Source organism: Ruditapes philippinarum, unplaced genomic scaffold, assembly GCF_026571515.1.
Source record: "Ruditapes philippinarum isolate M1 unplaced genomic scaffold, ASM2657151v2 ctg2328_1_1_1_1, whole genome shotgun sequence".
Classification (NCBI taxonomy): Eukaryota; Metazoa; Mollusca; class Bivalvia; order Venerida; family Veneridae; genus Ruditapes; species Ruditapes philippinarum.
In genome coordinates, this window is record NW_026856099.1 from 168362 (window position 1) to 181390 (window position 13029).

The window sequence follows — 13029 nt, forward strand, 5'->3', positions numbered from 1 at the left end:
ATAGAATTGAAGACCTCATGCTCTGAATACAATTTATCAGGGGAAACAAATTTCCAGGATTTTCCCGTTTATAAATAAAAGAAATAAAAAACAAGATAAAATTTCGTACCCAAAAAACTAACCCAATTTCTTGTAAAAAAAAATCGCCAAAAAAAGAAAAGTTTTCAAAATAACGTGAAAGAAAAAAACATTTAAATTCAAATTTTCTAAACAATAATAAACATTTTTTTTATTTAATTTAACACCAAAATTCAATTAAAAAGTTTAAAAGGGTATAAAAAATTGCGTGGGAAATTTCACGAAACCCGCCATATTAAAAAATTAAGTTGATTTTTTCTAAATACCTTAATTCTCGAAATTTTTTCCAATTTTTTCTTTGATTAACCAAAAAAACAACATTTCTTTTTATGACAACATAAAAAATTTTATCTTAAAACAATTAATCCCACAAATTTTCAAATTTAAAAAAACGGCAAACGAGGGGTTTGCTTAATTTCCCCCGACGTCGGGATAAAGTTACGTTAGGGTACTTTTGGTGTCGAATTTTTTTTATCCAGTTAGGGGAAACAACTTTCCAAAAATGGGGGTATGTTTTATATTTTATGAAGCTATTATTTAAAATATTTGGGGTAATTTGCCAAAATTGGGGAAAAAACAGTGCATTGTTTTTGTTAAAAATCTGAAAAATTTGGGGAAAGCATTTCTTTTGTTTGAATGTTTTTTTTTAATATTAAAAACCTTTTTGAAAAAGGGAGAAAAAAGATTAAGTATTTTTTTTAATGAAATTTAAAGCCTGTTTTGTGTTCCACGCGTTTCAACAATTCTCAAATGGATTTTTGTTTTTTTATTTTTTTCTTCGCTCTTTAAACGGCGATACATTATGCTATATTATTAAATACATTGTACATTATTTAACTAATTATCCTATCTACAGAAATTTGAACTAATTCCGAAGGCTTTTGGTTAACTTTAAATAAAATTTCCTTCTTCCCGATGGTTTAAGAGTAACAACAATGCAAGATTTGAAATTAAATTCAAATGATTTTAGAATTAAACAACAACAACGAAAAAAAAGCCCGGAAAACAAACAAACAAAAAAAAAAAAAACAAAAACAAAAAAAACCGATTTAATTAGGCGATATAATTTCACATTAAATTATTTACTTTATGATATGAATGTATTAAAACAATAATATTATTTTTGAATTTTTAAAAAGCGTGCTTTGTGCCCTATGCGCCATACAAGCAATGTACACTATTGCATGATATCTATAATGCAAGTAAGAAAGAGGTACACCTTTTTTTACTGAGTATGTTTGTAAATAAGATTCACTGAAGAACCCCATTCACGTACCTTATTAATTATCAACCATAACATTTCAGATCTTTCAGTTATACAATGACAAAGCATATGTCTTTTATTTACGTACTTGTAGTTCCTACATGTATATTTCTAGTATGTTTTGTACACACATATATTAATTACAACCTATAATTATAACCGAAAAGACTTTTAAGTCCCGATATCGAACATGTCATTCTTATGTTAAACATAGTATTTTGTCATACGAAACGATCATTATATTTTACGGGCTAATGTTAACGCAATTAATTAACGCTTTACAAGTCATGGCAACTTAAATTTGGTGTTTGGTGAATGTTGTAAGTTAACCCTTTAATGTATGTAAACGACACACTCTATGAACTATTTACTCATTATACAAAATATGAATATAATATTACGTGCAAACATCATTCTTTTATTTATCATCCAATGTATTATAAAAAAAAACTTTGTATGGAAACTATATGTATACATATATACCTAAAACATTCATTATCAACATATAATGGAGATCAGGGAGTCTGATACCTAAATCAATGAATAATGAGAAAAGAATAAAATTTTGTTTAAATTGCCAATTAACATTATCTACATGTACTTTTAAACAAAACACTAGTGTTTAGTTCAGACACCATTTTATAACATTACTATTTAAGTTGAGGCTCTGGTCAGCCAATACAGGCGTAAGAACACTAAATTCAAAGTTTCAAGAACCCATATAGAGCAAGAGGTTTTTGAACTTTTTTTTAGAACTTGGTATTTATACTTGGTAGATTTCAATAAAAGACGACCATCTTCTTACAACTGCATTTTAGAAGTATTTAGTTCTAAAGTGACAGCTGGCATGGACATATGATAACATATATATGTCCCCGGTTATAGTAAACGTTTATCGTTCACACAATGGATAGAATAAGGCAGTGATCTTTGTCCATTCATGTCTAAAAAAAAACACGCAAATATAAAAAACAACAACAAAAACAAACAAACACCTAAACCATTTTCAAAATGATGAGTTTGATACTCTTCTGAATGTTGTTTATTTTCCCTTACTGGTAAATGTTTTTACTGAATTTGATATGTATTTTTTCAATATTACAGGGATGGGTTTTCCCTCGTTTTATTGGCTCTTGTGTTGACGACCGTCCCCTGCCAGATACTGGAAGGCGATATGCCCCAACAGAACTGGTTGGAATGTTACCAGATATAGTATGAACCGCAATAACAAAACTCCATGTGTGATAACAAGTACATATTCAAACCTTTGCAGACATACCACGCCAAATTGTATGCAGCTCTTTCTTTGGAAAGTCAGCAAATGTCCGTTGGAGCCGATTTTAAGTATCACGGAAAATAGATAGAGCAGTTCATCAACTCTCTTATAGGAGTCCGGTAATTATTAATTAGTATATCTTACACTATTTTTTGTTGTCCTTATGTTGCTATGTACCGTTTCCGAAAAATTGTATGGACATTTATCATAAACACGTGATCTCTTTGACACTAATTTAATGTACGTGTAGTAATATCTATAAACATTTGAGGATTCTTTTTTCCGGAATATACCTCGTGCCCAAAAGCTGCTAGATTTATTGCAAAAGCAAGGATACTTGCATGATTATTTCATTTTTAAAAAGGCTTTATGGAGTGTGTCACCCTTACCTTGTCTGAATAATAAATTATAGCATGATTTAAACCTGCAAAAATGACATGCATTTATACAACATTATGTTGATTGTGTTTAATATACGAACTGAACATTTGTTAATTATATTCATTAAAGTTTTGTACGTCGTGGTTCGAACAAAGCGTTCAAGCCCCCTGGTGGCCCCGGGGCCCCGGGAAACCCCGTGGTCGGATATTTCCTATGACAGGGTTTTAGAGTCCGACGGGCAATACAGAAGACTGAGTCTGACAGGGAAAGAACTGCCTTCCATGCCGCCATTAATCAAATGAAAAATGGTTAATATATACTGCGGATGAATTTTAATATTTACACGTTTTTCAAATTTTATGCTTTTATACTTCATTACACTTTAAAACCGCCTTGCTCGGTGATCGTTTTATTATCCATTTGAAAAATACAAAGATACGTGTTTTAAAACGTTCTTTATCTTTAAAAAGTTTCGATGCAATTCCCTTTCGTCGTTTTTTTTTTTCAAATCTTTGGTTTTTTTAGTTTTGAAAAAATTTAATTTTCATCCTCAAAGTGAAAAGGGGTATACATTGGATTATTTTTTTTCAAGTCAGGGCAGTAAAAACACTTTTTGCAAACCCTTCATCAAGGAAGGGTTTCGTAACATCTGCTCACGGTGCCCAAAATTTCTTAGGCGGGCACAGGGTTTTAACGTTGCCCCGTAAAGAAATTTCCCTGTTTATACTTTTTAAATTTTAGAAAAAAAAAATTCATTTTTGTTCCAAAAAACACGTATTTTTTGGGAACGAATTAATTAAATGGGCCCTGAAAAAAAACCGGTAATTTCCTGCTGTACACATTTTACTAATTTTTTTTTTCTTTTGTTACATAACTGTATTTTTCTTTTTTTTTTGATATTTCAAAAAAATTTTCCCTTAAAAAGAAAATTTTTTTTTTACTTAAAGATCGGGGTATACATTTTGTTAGAAAATCTTCATTGTCATAGTCCCTTTAAATAGGATTTGTTTTTTTTGAAAAACTCCCCTTTGTGAGACCTGTCAATGAAGCACAAAAAAATGTCCATATCCATTTACTATTACAAAAAAACCATTTTGTAAAAAATTTAAAAAGTTCATGGCGTTTTTTGCTCGAATTTAAAAATAATACCCCCAATTTTTAAACATATGTAAACAGGACCCCAAAAAGGGAAATATCCAATTTGAAGTTTGATGTTCTTTTTTGAAACTGTTCTCAATTTATATTTTTTTGCTTATAATATTTTTTTCTGGGGTTTTGAGGAAGCGTACGTCGTAAAAAACCGACTTTTATCACAAACCATACTGGGATTCAACTCTTGATTTCCCCGGGACAGGGAAAAAATTCCCCCAAAACCTTATCATTTTGGTCAGCCCCCTTTTTTTGGGCCCAACGGCGAGCTTTTTTCCCAGTTGGCCCTTTTTGAAAACTGGCAAACCCCGGTGGGTCGACTGACACGAAATTTTTGGTGGCGGTAGTGGGATTTTTTCTCTAGGGCAGTTATTCGAGCAATTATGTCTCGTTGTCGCATACGCGAAAAAATCCAACCCTTTACAGCACAGGAACATTTTAATCTTGAACTTCCCATGGGGGCCCACACGTTTGGGTGGGGGGGCAAAATGTAAAGGTCAAAATTTCTGCTGCACATGATCCTGTTTTTTTCCCTTTCCACCATATTTGGGTTTGTTTACATTTGGGGATTTCCGAAGAGACGGGCCCTCGTTTTTTGGGGTTGTAAAACCCTTCAAGAACTACCCACCGACAATGGGAGAACACGCGGGCACAAAGACCTATGGAGGGTTTTCCCCTTTCAATATAGAAATTTTGACGGGTATCGTAGTTACTGGACACGATTTTGGTTAGATATAAAGCTTCTCCAACTTGTCCCCTAGATGGCGACCATTTTGGGGGACTCCATATCTACATTTTAAATTTTCGAAAAGGCCCAACGATGGGGTATCAGTTGCACGAAGGGGTAGAAAGAGGGTTAAGCACCAGAAAGGGGGTATTGCGGGAGCAAGAGCAACTAGGGCATTTGGTGGAAGCCCGCCCCAAACAAGGGCTTGTCACTTCAGCAAGGGCAAAAGGGAGGCAACTGAAATTTGATTGGTCCTCGATTTAGAGCACCACCTGCGGAGCCAAGAACTTTTGAGGGCAAATATGGTAAAAATGGTTTGGCGCTAAAATTTGAAAAAGATCGGGGTAAAATACGAGGGTTGTTTACGAATTCAAAAGAAAATAGCAAAACCCAAAATTTTTGGTGACTTTTGGCCCAAAAAATTTAATGCTCCGCCGTTTTTGAGGGTTTCCAAACATCGGGACTTTGCTAGGTATACGTTTGTTTGGTGGTGTTATGGGTTTTTGATCCTATTATTTGACCCAAGGGGTGAAAGAGGGAATTTTTTTCCCAGTTTCAAAAACCCCACTTCCTTTTTTTTGCCTACTTTGGACTACCCTAGCCTGAAATTTAAATGATTTGCTGAGGACCCCCGGCACAAAACTCATTTTTTCTTTGGACGGGAAACTAACATTAGTAATTGGGCTTTTATTCCTGTCAGAGTTTTTTTTCACGAATGAAGAGAAGGTATTTTCCCCTTATTTTTTCCCGAATTTTAAAAGTCAAAAATCCCCCAAAGTGGGTCAATTTCCAATGTTTCAACCACAACGTGGAAAAAAAGCATTCAGGATCCTTTCCCGGGGCTTTCCCGGTTAAGGGACAGTAAGCGGACTTTTAAATACCCCGGAACATTTACCGAAAATTGCATTAATAGTACACACTTCCTATAGATTCAACGCTAACTTTATTGGAATCAAATCTCCGAAGAATTTAACGACAGAAGCGATTTGTTTACTGCTGTTTACTCATGTGGAATAATTTTGCCCAAAACATTTTTGATTCCTTTAAATCAAATCCAATTTTCATTCAAGCCATGTAATGCGGTTTTTTTTAAAATCGAGGGAAAAAAAATTTCCAAAAACTCTTTGGTAAAACCTAAAAAAAAGGGAAGGGATTTGGGTAATATGGAAAAGGGGAAACAATTCAATGATTTTTCTATCAAAAACGTCAGAGTTTCCTTCCATTGCTCGAAAGTCCCCGGTATCACCATGGACCCCCAAGCATTTTCGAAGCCCAAACGGGCCCCCCAAAAAAACCAAAGTATAAAAAAAATTAAATTAAAAAAATTTTTAAGCTTGTTTTAAAAAAATATCGCGCTGTGTAATTATTATTAGAGAAAAACCAAAATTTTTTTAAAATTTACCGAAATGATTAATGAGTTTTTATTTTTAAATTTTTTTAGAAAAATTTTTAAAGGGGGCTTTTCTTTTTTTTTCCCCTTAATTTTGAAGAAAAAATCCCTGACAACCCTAATTGTTTTAATTAAACCCCAAAAAAAAGTTTGTTTTATAATCAATTAAAGCAAAAACATTAAAGTCTTCCAATTTATAAAAGTCTAAATTTTTTTAAACGGGAAATAATATATCGGGAAAGCACCTGACAAAAAAGGTTTTTAAAAGAAGTAGAAATTTAAAACCCAAATTTTTCAATGCTTTTTTATTCTTATAAAAGTGTGCGTGTGTCTTTTCCCAAAAAAACAATTTAAAACAAATGTTTGAAATTTTAAGCCATCGATTTTTTAAAATGGGTATTATAATTTTTCGACCACCAAAATATGCCAAAAACCCTTTGTTGATAAACAATTTTTATATGTTTTTTTTTAATTAGCAACACAGATGTGGATTCAAAAATACCGGGATCAGCTTGAGCACCGGGGAATTTTTTAAATTTTAGAAAGATTTTAATTTAAAATTAAATAAGATCCGATTTTTTCTGACTTTTTTTTTATATTTTTTGGCCTTTAAACCCACAACATGTTTACTGCCCTTTTTTCAGTATAAAAAGGGATTTTACTATTGTATTTTTTTATTTTTTCCACAAACAGAAATTTCTGATTTATAATTTTTTATTTTATCCAGTCAGCACTTTTTTAAGGTCATGTGAGCAAAATATCAAGCAGGGGTGTCCTTTCTGAGAAAGTTTGTCCCTAGTTTAAAATGCTGTCATTGTAGGAAAAAAAAATTACGAGGCTGCCTATATGACGGAAAAAGCTCTGAAACTTTCTACATTTTTTACAAAAAAATCGAAACTCCCCCTTTTTTTTTTTTTAATTCGTATTGTACCCTTTTTTTTCTCAATTGAGGGGTTTTATAAACATCGGGAAAATTTTTTTCTGATGACAGGAAAAAGTTTCATCGAAAAAGTATTATTGGCACGCAGTTTCAGGGGCAAAACAAGATTTTACTACGACAAAATTTTCCTGTTTTAAAACAAAAATTATTTCTTTCAAATTCATAGACATAAAAAGCAGGTTTTAAAAATTTATCATAGAAATTTTTTTTAAAAATTTTAAATGAGCTTTTGATTTAAAAAACAATTGTGTCCCGTGTGACACCTGTTAACAAAAACTGCTGTGATTATTTGCGGAAGTAAGCAGATACAAACCCGTCCCATACTTACGGGGTGATAAAATTTTTTAAAACTCACGACTGACAGGGCAGTTTTTAAAAAAAATTTGGGAAACTTTAAAAGTTGGGATTTAAAAAATGTAAGGCCCGGTTTTTGAATAAAGGGTTTTCATAAAAAATTTTTAGTCTTACCGTTTTTCAGAAAATTTTCGACCTATTTTTTCTTGCAAAAATCCATTTAAAATAACCCCTTTTTTAAAGTAAAGGAAAAAAGTAAGTCAAGAAAAATAGAAATTTAAAAAGCATAATTTGGCAAAAAAAAGCCCTTTGGGGTTTAAAAATTTTCAAAACAAAATGGAAAATTTTACCCCCATAATTTAAAAATAAAAAACGTTTTTTAAAAGTTATGGGTTTTTCAAAATTGAAAAAATTTTTTATAAAAAAGAATTTTTAAAAATAGTAAAAGTTTTTCAAGGAAAAATTTCATTGAAACTTTTAAAAAAAAATTTCAAAAGGGCGGAAATTTAAAAAAATTGGGGTGGGAAAAAAATTGACACCCGTTTTTAAAATTTTCCGGGCAATATTGTTTTTATATAAACCTTTAAAATTTAGTTTTCTGTGAAAAAATTACCACCTTATCAAAAAACCAAAAAAGGAAATGGCATGACCTTTAAATTAAAAAGGCCCGGGAAAATTTTTGTCTCTCTCTCCCTAAAAAGAAGGGAAAAACCTGTAAAGCGTGTATGTTGGGGGTTTCAAAAATCAAAAATTTTCCAATTCAACAAAGCCAACGTGCAAAAGTTTGTGGTCGAAAAGGTCGAAAAAACTTTTTATAAAAATCACAACGTTTTTTTAAAAATGTTGTTTTTTTTTGCTTTACCCTTTTAATTAAAAGGGTAAAAAAAAGCCCAATTTTTGGGTTTTGTTCTCCTAACATAGAAAATAGGAAAAATTAAAAAAATTTTTTTAAATCCCAAATTAAAAAAACTAAAAAAGGATTTTTTACTCATAATTAGAAAAAAATAAAAACCCAAATACAACTTTTTAAACCCCTTAAAATGTTTTTTAAAAAACTAATTTTGGAAAAATAAAAATTTTTAACTAAAGAGCCTTTGCTGTCTTTTAAAAAAAGGGAAAATTACATAAAATTTCTTTCACTAACATCAAAAAAACAGCCTTGGAAAAAAATTTCAAAAAAGTAATTACACACGCGAAACAGATTTTCCAGCTACATTTTAAAAAATAACAAATTTATTTTCCCTTGTAAAAAAGGAAAAAAATAAAAAGGTTTTTGGGAATTTTAAAAAAAATTTAAAAAAAAAAAAAATAACAAAAAAAAAGGGTTAAAAGATATATCATGAAAAATCGGGTCCTCATTCATTTTAAAAAAAAAAAAAAATAAATAAAAAAAGTCAAATTTTTTATTACGTGTACGGAAATTTTTGAAAAGAATTTTCGACTTAAGGGAAATTTCCAAGCAATGACAGCCTAAAATTGGGAATTTACCGTTAAAAAAAAACTAAACTAGCCTTTACATGTAAAATGAGGTTATTCGGTTTGGCAATACAAGGGTTTCCCCTTAAGGCGTTTTGAAGGTCAAACCCAATTTTTTTTCAGCTGCCATTTTGACGTCTGTTTTTGGAAAAAAATTTAAAAGCAAGCGCTTTTGGAAAAATAATTTATTTTTTTAATGAAAGTGCGGAAGGAAGGGACCGCAAGACATTTTAAGGGGCGGGTTTGAACCGGCGACAAATTTTTTGGAAAAAGTTTAAATAATACCTATGGGGGGAGAAGGCATTAATTTTGGTTTAAATTTAAAAACCCTTAAAAAATTTTTGAACAATTAAAGACACCCAATTGTTTTAAAATAATCTTTAAAAATTTTAAAACAACAATAAAAAGTTGCTCAATGAAATGAAAATAAACAAATATTGGGCATTTGTAAAAAACAACATTTTAAAAATTTTTATTTTTAAAAAGAATTAATGAAAGTAACCCTTTTTGGGCCAGTCATTTTAATTTTAGGGATGGGTTTTACTTTTTAAAGTGTTAAAACGTTTGCTATTTTGATGATTAGATTAAAAATTTTAATGATAAAATTTTAAAATGAACTTTTAAAAAATCTGGTTGTTTTTTATCTTATTTTTAGACCTAAATTTTATTTTTTCTTAAAACTTAAATTTTATTTAAAAAAACGTTTCTCCCATTAATCACGTGACTTTCACGAAATTATTTTATTTTTTAAAAAAATCATTTTTAGTAACAAATGGTGATAACACAGACATACAGGTAAAAAAGTGAATTTTGGGCGGCAGTGATAAAGTGCAAAAAAAGTAATTTTTTATGAAAAATTTTCGGGGTTTTTAACCCGTAAAAGGGGGCCCGGAAACGTATTGGGTACAAAGAGAAAAAATAATAAAAAAATCTTTGTGTTTGATGCACTGAAAGGGAAATTTAAAAAATTAATTTATCGTAGTAATGAAAAGGCAAAATTGATTTCAGCTAAATAAATATTTTTTTGAAGTGCCATAAAAATATTTTATTTTATGCAAAACACCACTTTTACAGGGGAGAATTGCATTGTTTTATGCTAATTAAGGGAATATTATTTTTCATAGTCACTTTGCAAATTTTTCGATGATCGGTAATTTAAATTTGGGGGCGGGTTTAAATTTTCGGATGCTGGGAAAAAAACCATACGGATTCCAAAAAATGGTTTACAACCCGGGATTAAAATTATAAAGGGGAGAATTAAAGGGAGAAATTAAAAATTATATTTACTTTCTTAACAAGCCCCCGATGACCCAAAGGGTTTTAAAATTTTAAGTTAGTTTCAAATTGGAAAAACTGGTAGGTCGATTTAAATTTAAATTTTTTTGTTTTTTTTTTGGGTTTTTTTATTTTTAACACTTTTTTTTTGCAAAATTTGAACCGTTTTCAAATTATAAAAAAAAAAGTGCTAAAAAATGAAAAAAACGATTTTTCAACTTAAAGGTTTTATAAAAATTTTTAAAAAATATAATAAAAAAAAATTTAAAAGGGGAAAAACTACCAAACCCCAGGAAAATTTGTCCCAAAATTGAACTTCGCCCCACTAAATTTTAGGGTTTAAACCTTTTGTCCAATACTTAAAAACTAGGCCATTCGGAGGCCCGTATTTAAAATTTAAAAAATTATACATGGGGGTTATTTTTTACTTTACCCAAAAAAATCGTTAACATTTTAAACATTTAAAGTTTTATAAGCAAACGAAACAGCTCCCGAAAATTTATTGGTCTCGGGTAAATATTTCCAAACAATACTTGCTTATTTTAAAAATGAAAAAACATTTCTTTACAAAAATTGCAACAAGTTTGTTCATTTGATGTTTTTTTATAACTAACATAAATTTATTTCTAAAACCCCAGCAAGAAAGATATAATTGTGGCAAGTAAAATGAAAATGTTTTATGAATAAACAACTAACTTTTTGTTCCCCTTTTCTTTATATCAAACCCTTTAACTATATTTTTTTTTATATATATAATAAATCATTTTTCTATCCGGCCACTTGATGCTTTACATCAAAAAATTTTTACTTTTACACTAATATATAAAAAACACGAAGGGCTTACAGGAAATTTGAATATCCGGAAAATTAACTTTAGGAGTTAAATTTGCACATTTTTTATCTAACGAAACTTTGTCGATTTAATTTTTATCTGAAAACTACAATTTTTTAATTTAGTTATAAAAGTAAATACGACTTCCCCCATATCGTAAAAAAAAAATGCGAGTAAATTTTAAGACTTTATTTTTTAACCACTTTTACTGACACTTAGAAAAACATTTCTTTAATCATACTCAATATTACTTGGGTTTCACAGGCGGGGCAAGTAAAAAAATGTTGTTAAACATGTCGTCAACTACTTTTTTCAATAATTATAAATGCGTTTCAATAAATACCAATTTAAAAGATTCGACGAAGCAAAAAAGCAATAAATTTAAATCCCTTAACATTTAATTTCTTAATCAAAAAAGTCTTTTATCCAAAAATTTTTTTATTTTTTGAACATTTCAGGTAAACAGTATCTTATTTTCTTAATGCCTTACATTTTTTGAAAGGTGGTAGGCGAAAAATATTTGAATTTTTAAATGTTTCCGTCTGAAATGCAGAAAAGAAAATACAACAAAAAAGAAACAACAAAAAAAAAACCCCGGGAAATATTCTAAAAATTCAATTTTGATGCGACAATTTGTTAACTGGGAAAATGCATTTCGAAAAAGATCCAATGGAATCTCTTGCTAAATAAATTCAACTATTATATTTTTTTCTTTAGTATCGTTTATTTTAAAAAGTAAAATCGTTGAAAAATGCTCTTTTACCCTTTAGAAAAATGCTAATGAAAAATTTTAATTAATGTTGGAAGTAAAATGATTTTTTTGTATTGGAGAATGTAAAGGGGGAATGTACAGGAAAATAAGTTGTCTTATAGAAACAATATAAGATCTCATTTAAACCAAATACCCCTGAATTTTATTTTAACCCAAGCCCGTGAACTAACAGTTTAATTAAAACAAAAATTGAGCAAAAAAAAACTCATCGTCTTTCCGTAAAAGGGTCGTTTGGATTTGCGACTAGAAGTAACTTCATTTCAACCTAAATTAGCTATAGAACCTATGTCTTTAAACAAAAACGTTTTTTTGGGGTTAACAAAATGAACTAAATTATTTAATTTACAAACCGAGCAGAAAAATGTATCTTTCAACCTTCTCTTATTGAAACATAAAAAACCCTAGATGTCATGAAAACTTTTTTTCCGTTTATAATTATTTATTAAACTTTTTTCTTTTGTTTTTTTTTATTTCAAAAAGGGCTTTTAAATGAATCGTGCCCTTTTTACAAAATTTTTAAAAATTGATTCATAAATTTTACAAAATTGTTTTATCACATTAATTCGCTTTTTATTCGATGTCTTCAGATTAAAAATGATATTTAAAATGATATAAAACGGGTTTTAAGGGGATCTAAAACCCCCTTTTGTTAAATGAATAACTTTTCAATGTAAAAAAAAATGGCTTTTTTCAAACCCCTGGCATAATAAAAAGAAAAAAAATAAAAAAAAACAAATTAATTCCCAAGAAAATTAATATTTTGTTTTTAAAAACCGCCCTATAAGTCCATGTAAGACCTTCTAATTTTTCCTTTTGTTTGTTTTTTATAAAGGGGCCCTTTAAATTTTTTTTTTTTTTTTGATATTTTGGTTAAAAATCCCAATAATAATTTTTACAATACCCCTCATCGCATGAAAAAAACGGAGATTTTTTATCCCAACATTTTTCTTTGTTTGACAAATAAATGGTTTTTATACAGCTTTAAATATTATGCATTCCCCTTGATTTTATTTTTTAATTTGACAAACCAATTTCATGACAAGTATTTAAAATTGAGAAAAATTTGCGAAAGTTTTTTTCTTTTTTCCCAAAAAAAAGGAAAAGACAAACCGAGGGTTATTTATTGCGTTTTATTAAAATTAAAGTATTGAGCATTAAAACTATTTTGGGTTATC